Genomic DNA, 10,136 nt, shown 5'->3' on the forward strand with positions numbered 1-10,136 from the left:
TCAAGTCAACTTCACTTGAATATCATGGCATCACTTCCCTGATGTCATGGTCATCTTTGAGAATGAAGGACAAACAACCGATTAACTTGTAATATCTAATTGTCTTATCTTTGTTCTTTGCCAGATCAGTACTCCTTTACACAGTGTCTAAAGATTACATTCGCAAACAACTCTGGTTTAGTCAAAAACCAAGCTTCTTTGAAGTGTGTGTTTATATTAAGAATACTTCCCCATACACCCCCTTCTCCCCCCCCAAAAAAAACTTTCCTCGAAAAAAAATCTTCAATTATACACAGTTCTTCAAACATTCTTATTATAACAAGAGACTCCCTTTGGACTGTTAGTTATAGTAGTCACCAGGAGGAAGATTATTCCAAACTTTGGCCAAGAGCAAAATAACCTCACTTAATTGCAAGTGGTAATTCAATTAAATAAAGAACTGAAAGTCTTCGACCCTTGTTCTAAGGTCTTGCATCATTCCCTGATTTGTAACACAAAGATTGCCAGTAGGTGTAGATTGGCTTCAGTCCCACTAGGAGCAGAGGTTGGCTTTCTTTGGTCCTGTTCCTTCCCTCTGTGCAGAAAACTTATGCCCAAAGATTATATTAGATTATATATTCCATGCAAGCAGAGACAGTTTCATATTTAAATTTGGTTTCTCCCCCAGTGCCTAGCATAAGGCTCTTGCAAATAGTAGGTGCTTAACAGATGTTTGTTGAATTAAAGAGTCCTATAAAGCTTAGTAGTAACTTCACTTTTTGAGGTGCCAAGACACCTACTTACCTGTCATTTACCCAAAAGAGGTGAAGTCAGTTCAAAAGTATCTACCTGTATATATATAATACTATCTTTGACTTGTGGCCCTAGACCACAGATTGAAGGAAATCAACCCTTATAATTAAGAAGGCTCATTCACCACAATCAACAAGAAACACTTGTGGTTGGAAGGCTAACCAACACAACTTTCCATAAGGATAGACACCTATTAGCTTTACACTGCTCATTATGAATTTGTCAGGAAAATAGCAAAAGAAAAAGAATCTGGCAAATCAAAACCACTGATTTCCAGTAAAAGCTTCTAAAATGTGATAGCAGGAAGAACATATAGAGCGTCCAATTGAGATTCCAAAAGGGAAATGAAACTTCCCAGAAAGATACATCTTTGCTTGCCTTCCTAAGCAAGACCAAGGAAGAATTCTTCATGAAATATGGAATGTTAAAAAAAATTATGGTGATCAAAAAGAGAGCATAGAAATATTAGAACACATAATTAGGAGTCTAGAGGGATAGAGTTCCAAAGTTGTGATATTGAAATAAGTCTTGTCAAGTGAACTGAGTCCCCCTTAAAGTATATTAGGAGATAAGGAATCTCATTTCTAACTCCATCCATTTAATTAATTCATTCATAGCTTCTAGGCTTTCTTTCAAAAAAATGGATCTAATGTTATTTTCATCTATGCAGACTGGGAATAAACAGTATAGAACCTAGTGGGTAATTTGATCAAAAATAAAATAATGGATTCATCCTATTTTGATTATAATTTAATGTTCTGACAACATAAGAATGAATGGAAGAAAAGCAAGAAATAGCATAAACTGTAGATAACAACTCTTTTAGTCGTTAGATAACGTGTTAACTAGATGATTACATGCCTCCCCCCCCAAAAAAATCCTCAGTTACTTCTTTCTAAATAGGCAGAAAATTCCTCATTTCTCTTGAATTCATGGGAATTTTTCAGACAACGAAGCTAGATGAAACAATTGGTACATTCAAGCCAGTTTTCTCTTTCCCATTGTAAAAAACCCTCTTCTCACCTTCTTCCTAGTCTTTTATTAGAGAGAGGGCTTCAAAAGAAACCATCCAAAAGGAGAGTGAATTATCTGGGCTGACATGAGTTGGCAGGCATCATGTGCTCGATTTGATTTGCTAATTCTCTCACACAATTTCTGGCAACACCAAGATTCCCATTTTCCTCACACCATGACTCTCATTCTGCATGAGCCAGACCTTCAGTTAATTCTGGCAAAAGAAAGGGCAATTTCAGCCCCTATGGCTAAAATTGTCCATGAGAGCATATACTTGAAAAAAAGATAAAGCCAGAAAAATTTAAATGGTTTTGTGTTATGCCACAACATTTATGTTCTACTTGTGGGTATTATTCTTGAAAATTCACCAAGGGCCATTAAAAACATGTTTGATGGTTGTGTTTTTGTGAAATCAAAAAATGAAGGACCCTAAGTATTAAAAAAAAAAACCCAAAAACTATTGGCTTGGGTGTTACCAGCCTTTAATCATCATTAGTGACTGAAGAATTGTTGCAATCTTGATGGAAGCCTCACTGTATAAAAGGTAACCAAACTGTGTGGCATCTTTTTTTTTTATTTTTGCAAATAGCATGTGGGCAAGGGTGTGAATCCATACTTAGTAAAATGGCAGACAGTTGCAGCTCAAAGAATTCTTCCCTTAAAACATTTATGTTTCAGGCCAAAGACTTTTCTGGCCTCAATCCCAAAATGTTTCTCAAATCACCTGGATTCCTTAAAACTACAGGAAGTTCCCAGGCTAACCAACCAGCCAAGTAATTTAGATGGTGCCTCTCTGATGTTTCTTAGAGAAGAATTCCAAAGTGTCTATCTCTCTAAAAGAGTAGAATTGTTTTTACTTTGTCTTAATACTCTCTATAAAGTAATGTAACTTACAAAATTGGATAAACTTTCAGAGTAGTCTTCCTTTTACTAAAGCAATACTGCTTTGAAACATTTAAAATGGAAATGACCTGATGGCTAAGCAGACTAAAAATTCACTTTGTAATGAATCTATTTTATATTCAACTTTTTAGAAACAAACCTATTGTGTAAAATTAGACTGAATTAAAAAATTCAAGCGCCTACTTTTTTTCTCAAGTCATAACCGATATGGTGAAAAAAATATGAAATAATCCTTTGCCCTCAAGGATAACATATAGGTTACTTTTTGCTCACCCAAATAGTATTAATAGCCATGAGCTTCTGTTCTATTGGAGAGGATGCAACATGTCTGCAGAAAAAAAACAACGAAGTATTTACAAAATAATACAAAGTAATTACAAGAGGGAAGGGGCTTGAACAACCTGGAAATGAGGGGGTGGAGGAGGTTTGGGAAAAGCCATCTATCAGTGGTGGTACCTGGACTTTAAAGGAAGCTGGGAATTCTACAAAGCAGAAATGAGGAGGTAGTACAATAAAGATAAAGGGGGAACCATCTGTGCAAAGATAATGAGATAGGAAATGGAATGTTGTCTATGAGGAATAGCCACTAGGTTATTAAAATATAGATTTAACTAGGTTAAATGATATAGATTAAATATATTTGTGAAGGGGGAGAAATAGGAAATAAGGAATATAGATTCTCTATAAACTCAAATTGCAAGATTGAGTATTTTATCTTAGAAGAAAAAAGAGAAACATTGCAGAAACATCCTAGTTGGGGATGGAGGGAGGTGACATAATCAGATCTGTAGGATACCTGAAAAGAATAAAAATAAGGCATCTCACAGAATCACAAATTTTTAAATAGGAGACTTTAAATATCATCAAATATCAACATTTATCCAAGGTAGAATGAATTACATAAGAGTTCCCAAATGCATTATATGTTACAGTCATCATGGTTTTCACTGGAGTCTTGATTTGAGAGGGGCTTTCTCATAAGAAGGAAATCATTAATGGATGCACAGACTAGAATAGCTTTTGAATTGCTATTACAAAATGTTTTCCTATGTCAAAAGTCTTCTACAGCAGTTATGCTTAAATGTTGACTTTTAAAAAGTTACAGCAGTGGAGTATATGCTTAATGGAAGACATCAAAGCCTTGTGTAATGGGAGAAAAACTAGTGGATTACAAATCAAAAGACGAGATTCTAGTCACTAGCTGTTGTTGAGTCATTTCAATCTTGTCGATTATATGATCCTATTTTTGGGGTTTTCTTGGCAGTTATTGGAATAGTTTTTCTATTTCTTTCTGGAGCTTATTTTTACATAAGAGTAAACTGAGGCAATCAGGGTTAAGAGACTTAACCAGAGTGTCTGGGGTCGAATTTGAACTCAGGCCTTCTTAATTCCAGGCCCAGTAATCTATCGACTGCACTATGCTATGGCTATACTAGAGCTTTCGCAGTCTTAACATTTTAAAAACAAATGGAAAAATAATATTCCGAAAGCCATCAAGAAAATATGCACCTGTCTCCAGAATAGCTTCTGAAAATAAATGAAATACCAATTCAATGAAGAAAAAAGGTTTTAAATAGTCTATAGAGTAGAATCAAACTCAAATAGAAATGATTGCCACTAATCCATAAATAAGGCTCCCATGGGCTGCATAGTGACTTACATTAAATGCAATGGTGTCTGTATCTTACTGTACTTTTAATAATTTTATTAAATATTTTCCAATAACATTTTAATGTCATGAACTTGGGAGTACTTGGGCTGTGTTTGACATCTCTGTCTATAGTATGTAGATTCCCATTCCAGATGTCAGGGAATATAAAAGTAAGTCAGGACAACTGCTATGATTTATTGGGTTTTTTTCCCTTTCTCTAAAATAAATAACCATATTCATCTATTAATTGTTAATTTAGCTTTCTACTGTCAAGATTTGTAACAGCCTGAATATATCATTTTATGGACTCTAAAGACTTTGTCTTAACTTAGATAATTTTAAAGTAGACATAAAGGTGATTTTACTGTCATTGTACAAAGATTTAAAGCAGAGATTTTTAAATTTTTTGGTGACGTAGACCCCTCTGGCAGCCCAGTGAAGCCTATGGACCTCTTCTCAAAATAATGGGTTTTTCTAAATGTGTAGAATAAAATGACTAGGATTACAAAGGAAATTGATTAAATTGAAATAGCTACCAATTTTTTTTTAAAAAGGATAACCAACTTCACAGATCCCAAGTTTAGACCCACCGGAATAAAGGCTTCTTTATTTTTAACATTCTGTAGGCAGTAGAGTGGATGAAGTGCTAGGCCTGGAGTTAGGAAGAGACATCTTCTTGAGTTCAAATCTGGTTTCTGACACTTACTAGCCAGGTGAGCCTGGGCAAGTCAATTAATCCTGTTTGCCTCAGTTTCCTCATCTGTAAAATGAGCTGGAGAAGGAAATGGCAAACCACTCTGGTATCTGTGCCAAGAAAAACCCAAATGCAGTCACAAAGAGCCAAGACAGAGCTAAAAAAATGAACAACAAAAATATGGTAAAGGTAACTGAAGTAGAGAGCTAATTGATCAAATAAAACAAATCAAATTATGCTGGATCTTAATTAATTGCTCTTTTTGAAACAGCTTGAAGAATTTTTAATGCATGTTAATGTTGTCCTGCTACTTGTATTCAATAATTCTTGGAGGTAGGAATATATATGTTTTAATTATTGCTGTTTGAACTTAATCATATATCTTTCAAAAATATTTTATTTATTTTTCCAACTACATGCAACAGTAGTTTTCAGCAATCATTTTTTGGCAAGTTTTGAGTTTTACATTTTTTCTTCCTCTCCCCCCCCCCCCCCCAGACAGAAGGCAATCTAATACAGGCTAAACAATCGTATGTCTTTTATAACATCACACAGCCTGGACGCGAATCTATTTAGTAGTGTATGGGGCACTCCAGTCACAAGCTGAATAAACACAGACCCAGAAGAAAGAGACACTTGTTCATTGGTGAAGTTTAATGCATGATTAAAAAAAAAAACTGTATAGAGGCCAAAGGTCTATTTAAAATGTGTCACAAAACACTTCCCCACAGACACAAGAGCATTCAACACAGACAGGAGAGCTTTTTTCTTAAGGAAGTAAAAGAGCTTAACAGGATTATCTGATGAATTCAGACAGTTCAAGGATAGCAGTGTTTAATACTGGGTCACTAAGGCAAATATGAGTTTGGGTTTTACCTCAGCACCAATTATACTATTTTGAATAAACAAATAATGGATGACTCCCAATAATTAAAAAAAATTATTCGAAACTAATGATTTAAGATAGCAATTACATCATCATAACAAAAAATTTTTGTCCTTCATTTTTGAAGAAGTCCACAACATTAGGGAGGTGATGCCATGACAAGCATGTGAATTGGATTTGAGTGAGGGGACGCTGTGCTAAGAAACCAGCTTCACTTTCTCTGCAAGAGCCATCTGAGTCTAGTGGTCAGACATGAATCAGAAGGCCCTGTATGTGAGGTAATCAGGGTTAAGTGACTTGCCCAAGATCACACAGCTAGTAAGAGTCAAGTGTCTGAGACTGGATTTGAACTCCTATCCTTCTGGCTCCGCTCCAAAGCCAGTACTCTATCCGCTGCAGTACCCAGCTGCCCAATTTTGCATACCAAAAAATATATATGTAGGCTATGTAAACAGTTTTTATATTGCTTTCAAAGTCTCTAGTTATACTATCCCCTTGCACCTAAATTAATCCTTTCTTCATGGAGACTGAGCATCCTAGTAAATAAATTTAGAGCTAGTAGAGATAAGGGGCAGAAGAATACTGTCAATCAGTAACTTTATGTGGGGATTATCACAGTTTAAAAAAAATACATTCCAAAATTAACTGATACTTCATTGTTAAGAAAGCTAACTAAAATATTTCTTAATTTGATCTAAAAAAAGAAGCAAGTTAGTATAGTAATGTAGAAAATGGAGTTGGGATGAACTGGGTTCAAGTTCTGCATCTGACTACTATGAGTTATGTGACCTTAAGTTTTCTGAGGTATGGAAACAATAATACTTGATACTATTTCAAAGGGTTACACTTTACAACTCAAATGAGTGTAAAAATACTTGGCAAACATTAAAAACCTAAACAAATCTCAGTTGTTATTTTCTGCAGACAAAATTTAAATTTATAACCAATGGAATAGGCTGTTTACTTTTATGAAACATCCAATATGGTATATTAATATCTGTTTACTAATATATACATATATTTTCCCCCCATACTTTTCAGAGAGGACAATTAGGAGTAAGTAGGAAGAAGTGAGCAACTCCAATCAATCATATTTTGGACAGTCCTGGTAAAGAAGACATTCTCCTGAGGGGGTGAAAGCAAGATATGATGGAGAATTTGGCATCACTCAGCTTTGGAGGATGATAGAGAAGAGACCACACTGCATTATATGATATTTTTAGCCTGGATTATTTAAATTTTCACTCTTTTCTGCCTGCTTCTACCTTGACTCCCAATTCTTTGAAGAGTAGAGATGATGTCATAATCTTCCCTGTCCCCGCCCCATCCAAGTGCCTAACATGGTGTTTTGCATATAGTCAACAAAAATTTCTTGATAGGATGTGACAATGAGATCTGCTCAACAACAACCAAAAAGGTTAATTTGGCAAAATTGAAAAATTAGGTGGCAATGTGGTGTGCTTTTAATCTGTTAAATTCAAACAGCTGAATAAATAATTTGGCCTCAAAGTGAATTGAGGTTGGAGGAACTTGAGTTATCTAGTTCAGTGATTTTCAAAGTGTCATCTTAGGATGCCTGGTGATCCTCAGGCCCTTTGTGGGGTTGGGTCTTGGAGGTCAAAACTATTTTCATAATACTGTTAAAGGCATTTGGATTACTAATATGGTAAACAGCAATAGGCATATCCCAACATAAACAAAAGCTCTTTGAGATTCTCAATAATTTTTAAGAGTGTTAAGAGTTCTTGAGATCCAAAAGTCAGATAACCATTTATGGGGTCTATGTTAATGAAAAACATCAGACAATTGTGAAGGCTTTACTTAGTTCTGTGCCATAAAGACATAATCACACTGTATCATTTCCCTGTTTTTCAAGGGCTGAGTCCATGGAAAGCATTCTAAAACTTATTAGGAAGCACCTGAATTTAATTTTATAACCTAGTCTATATTTAGAAGCTCAGAGTCTACAACTTTTTCTAAGAACTTACTAAGCCTCATCACCACTGATGTTCTATGATGGAACTTCAGACAGACCCCAAGTACACTTAAAATGAAATTCAGAGTGCACTGTACTGTCCAAGTGACATTATAAGAAAATGACTTCCCAGAATTTTTTCCTACAATAACACTTTATTTGAAGGAATTCTCCACTGCTTTGATCTCCAGGATCCTATTTTAAGCCATGAAAGAGTCAATATGAAAAAAAATTATTTTGTGCTTGTATGACTGGGTGTCACTGCTGGCCTCAAACTCTTTAAGGTTCAACACTAAAAGACATTTCTGTTCAAGTGCATTTAACAACTTTTGCGCACTAATAACATGATTCTCCATTTCAGCCACCTGTAGCCCATAGCAAAGACAGTCACCTACCCCATACAAACATGTTTTGTAGGTCTGTTCAGCTCTGAAGTTGAAAAAGGAAATGGAAACCAAGCCACTTGCTCTTGACATTGGTATAAAAGGCTAAACATACTCCCACTGAAAACAGAAGATGCCAATGCTAATAAAATAGCCATCTCCATTACCTTTGCCAAATCTATAAAAAGAAACTGGAGATTTCCTCTGTTGGATACAGCTATTTATAAAATTTATGTTTTTCAGGTGTTTAACACGCCCTACTTTCCCTTTCAAAGCAAGAATAAATTTGTAAAATTTGTAAAAATCAAAATGTTATAATATATTATCATATCCATCTATATCTATCTTCATATATATATATATATATATATATATATATATATTCCTATCAATTTGAGATCATCTAAAAATCAATGAAGGCAAATGGTAGTATAGTAGTATAATGGATAGAACACTGGGTCTGGAATTAGGAAGATCTAAGTTCAAATCTGACTTTAGACATGTGACCATGGACAAATCTCTTAACCCTTAACTCATCTCAGGTCTTCATCTGTAAAATGGAGACACACTGGAGAAGGGCATGGCTAACCACTCTAGTATCTTTGCTAAGAAAACTCCATGAATAATATCTGTGGTCATAAGAATTGGACATGACTGAACAACAACAAAATCAGAGTTCCCAGGTAAATGTTTGTTTACTCCAGTTTATAGGTTATCTTTTTAATTTCCATAAAACTTGAATCTGAACAGTGTTTTCCTGGCACTAGAAAAATTAAAGTCAACTTTTCTATAACAAATATTACACTGCTTTATAAAGTCCTCCTGGGATGGAATTCTTTTCTCTTGTTTTTTGTTTTTTGTTTTTGCAAGGCAATGGGGTTAAGTGACTTGCTCAAGGTCACACAGCTAAGTAAACATTAAGTGTCTAAGGCTGAATTTGCACTCAGGTCCTCCTGACTCCGGGGCTGATGCTCTATCCACTGTGCTACCTAACTACCCCCTTTTCTCTTGTGTAAATAATTTTCTATAAGGATGAGCCTATCTGAGATAACCTGATCAAAAAAATAGGAACACTCAAAATTATTCTAACCCATCTAAATAAAGTATAGGCATTTATTTTTTTCCCATATGAATTAGAACTTTCAGATAGCCCCAAAGAGAGGGCCAAAACATTTAGTTTACCCTTAGATCAAGAAATAGTCTGCCTTTTGACATAACTGTTACTAAAAAATATTGATAAGGAGAAATAGGTATAAGAGGTGATTTAGGCAAGACAGCTAAATGGCATAATGGTAGAGCTATATTCAGTTCCAGCCTCAATATTAACTACCTGTGTGACCTTGGAGAAGTTCTGTCTTCTTGCTTTAAAGGAAATGGCTAACTGCTCTGGTATCTTTACCAAGAAAAGCCCACTGACAATATGGTCCACATGGAATCATGAAGAATTAGACACAACTGTCCAACCAAGTCAGAAGGAAAAAAGTGTTAAGTGGGCAGATGGGGAGAAGATACCTTCATCATTGTTATTATCAAGAGCAATAAAATCTCATACTGAGAGATTTAAGATTTCTGTTAAAGATTGAAATAAAACCACTGTCCTCTAAGGAGAAAGTAAAAAAATAACTTCATATATGCCCATCACACCATCACCACAACTTGCTATGTCACTTTCAGCAAACCTAAGTTTCCTTATCTATAAAATGAGGATACTAATATGCCTGCTTGAAGTTAGCATTATTATTTGAATCACATGATTCAAATTATGTGTAAAATATTATATCAATATGTATCATTTTTATGTGTAAAATATATCAACATATGTGTATACTACAATAGCA

The 10,136-nt window shown here is 34.9% G+C and overlaps 1 protein-coding gene across 2 annotated transcripts in view; it reads right to left on the reverse strand.

Moving 5' to 3' along the window:
• CABLES1 (Cdk5 and Abl enzyme substrate 1) overlaps window positions 1-10,136 on the reverse strand; it is a 147,776-nt gene that overhangs the window by 120,624 nt on the left and 17,016 nt on the right. The window contains exon 1 of one of the 2 annotated variants that reach the window (XM_074199425.1): window positions 1-8,636. This exon is cut by the window's left edge and continues 26,175 nt beyond it. The exons of the other annotated variant lie outside the window; for it this stretch is intronic. The gene's annotated coding sequence lies outside the window, so the exon portion shown is untranslated. Of the gene's footprint in view, window positions 8,637-10,136 lie in introns of those variants that run through there. 2 annotated transcript variants of the gene reach the window in all.

This window comes from Macrotis lagotis, chromosome X, assembly GCF_037893015.1.
Source record: "Macrotis lagotis isolate mMagLag1 chromosome X, bilby.v1.9.chrom.fasta, whole genome shotgun sequence".
Classification (NCBI taxonomy): domain Eukaryota; kingdom Metazoa; phylum Chordata; class Mammalia; order Peramelemorphia; family Peramelidae; genus Macrotis; species Macrotis lagotis.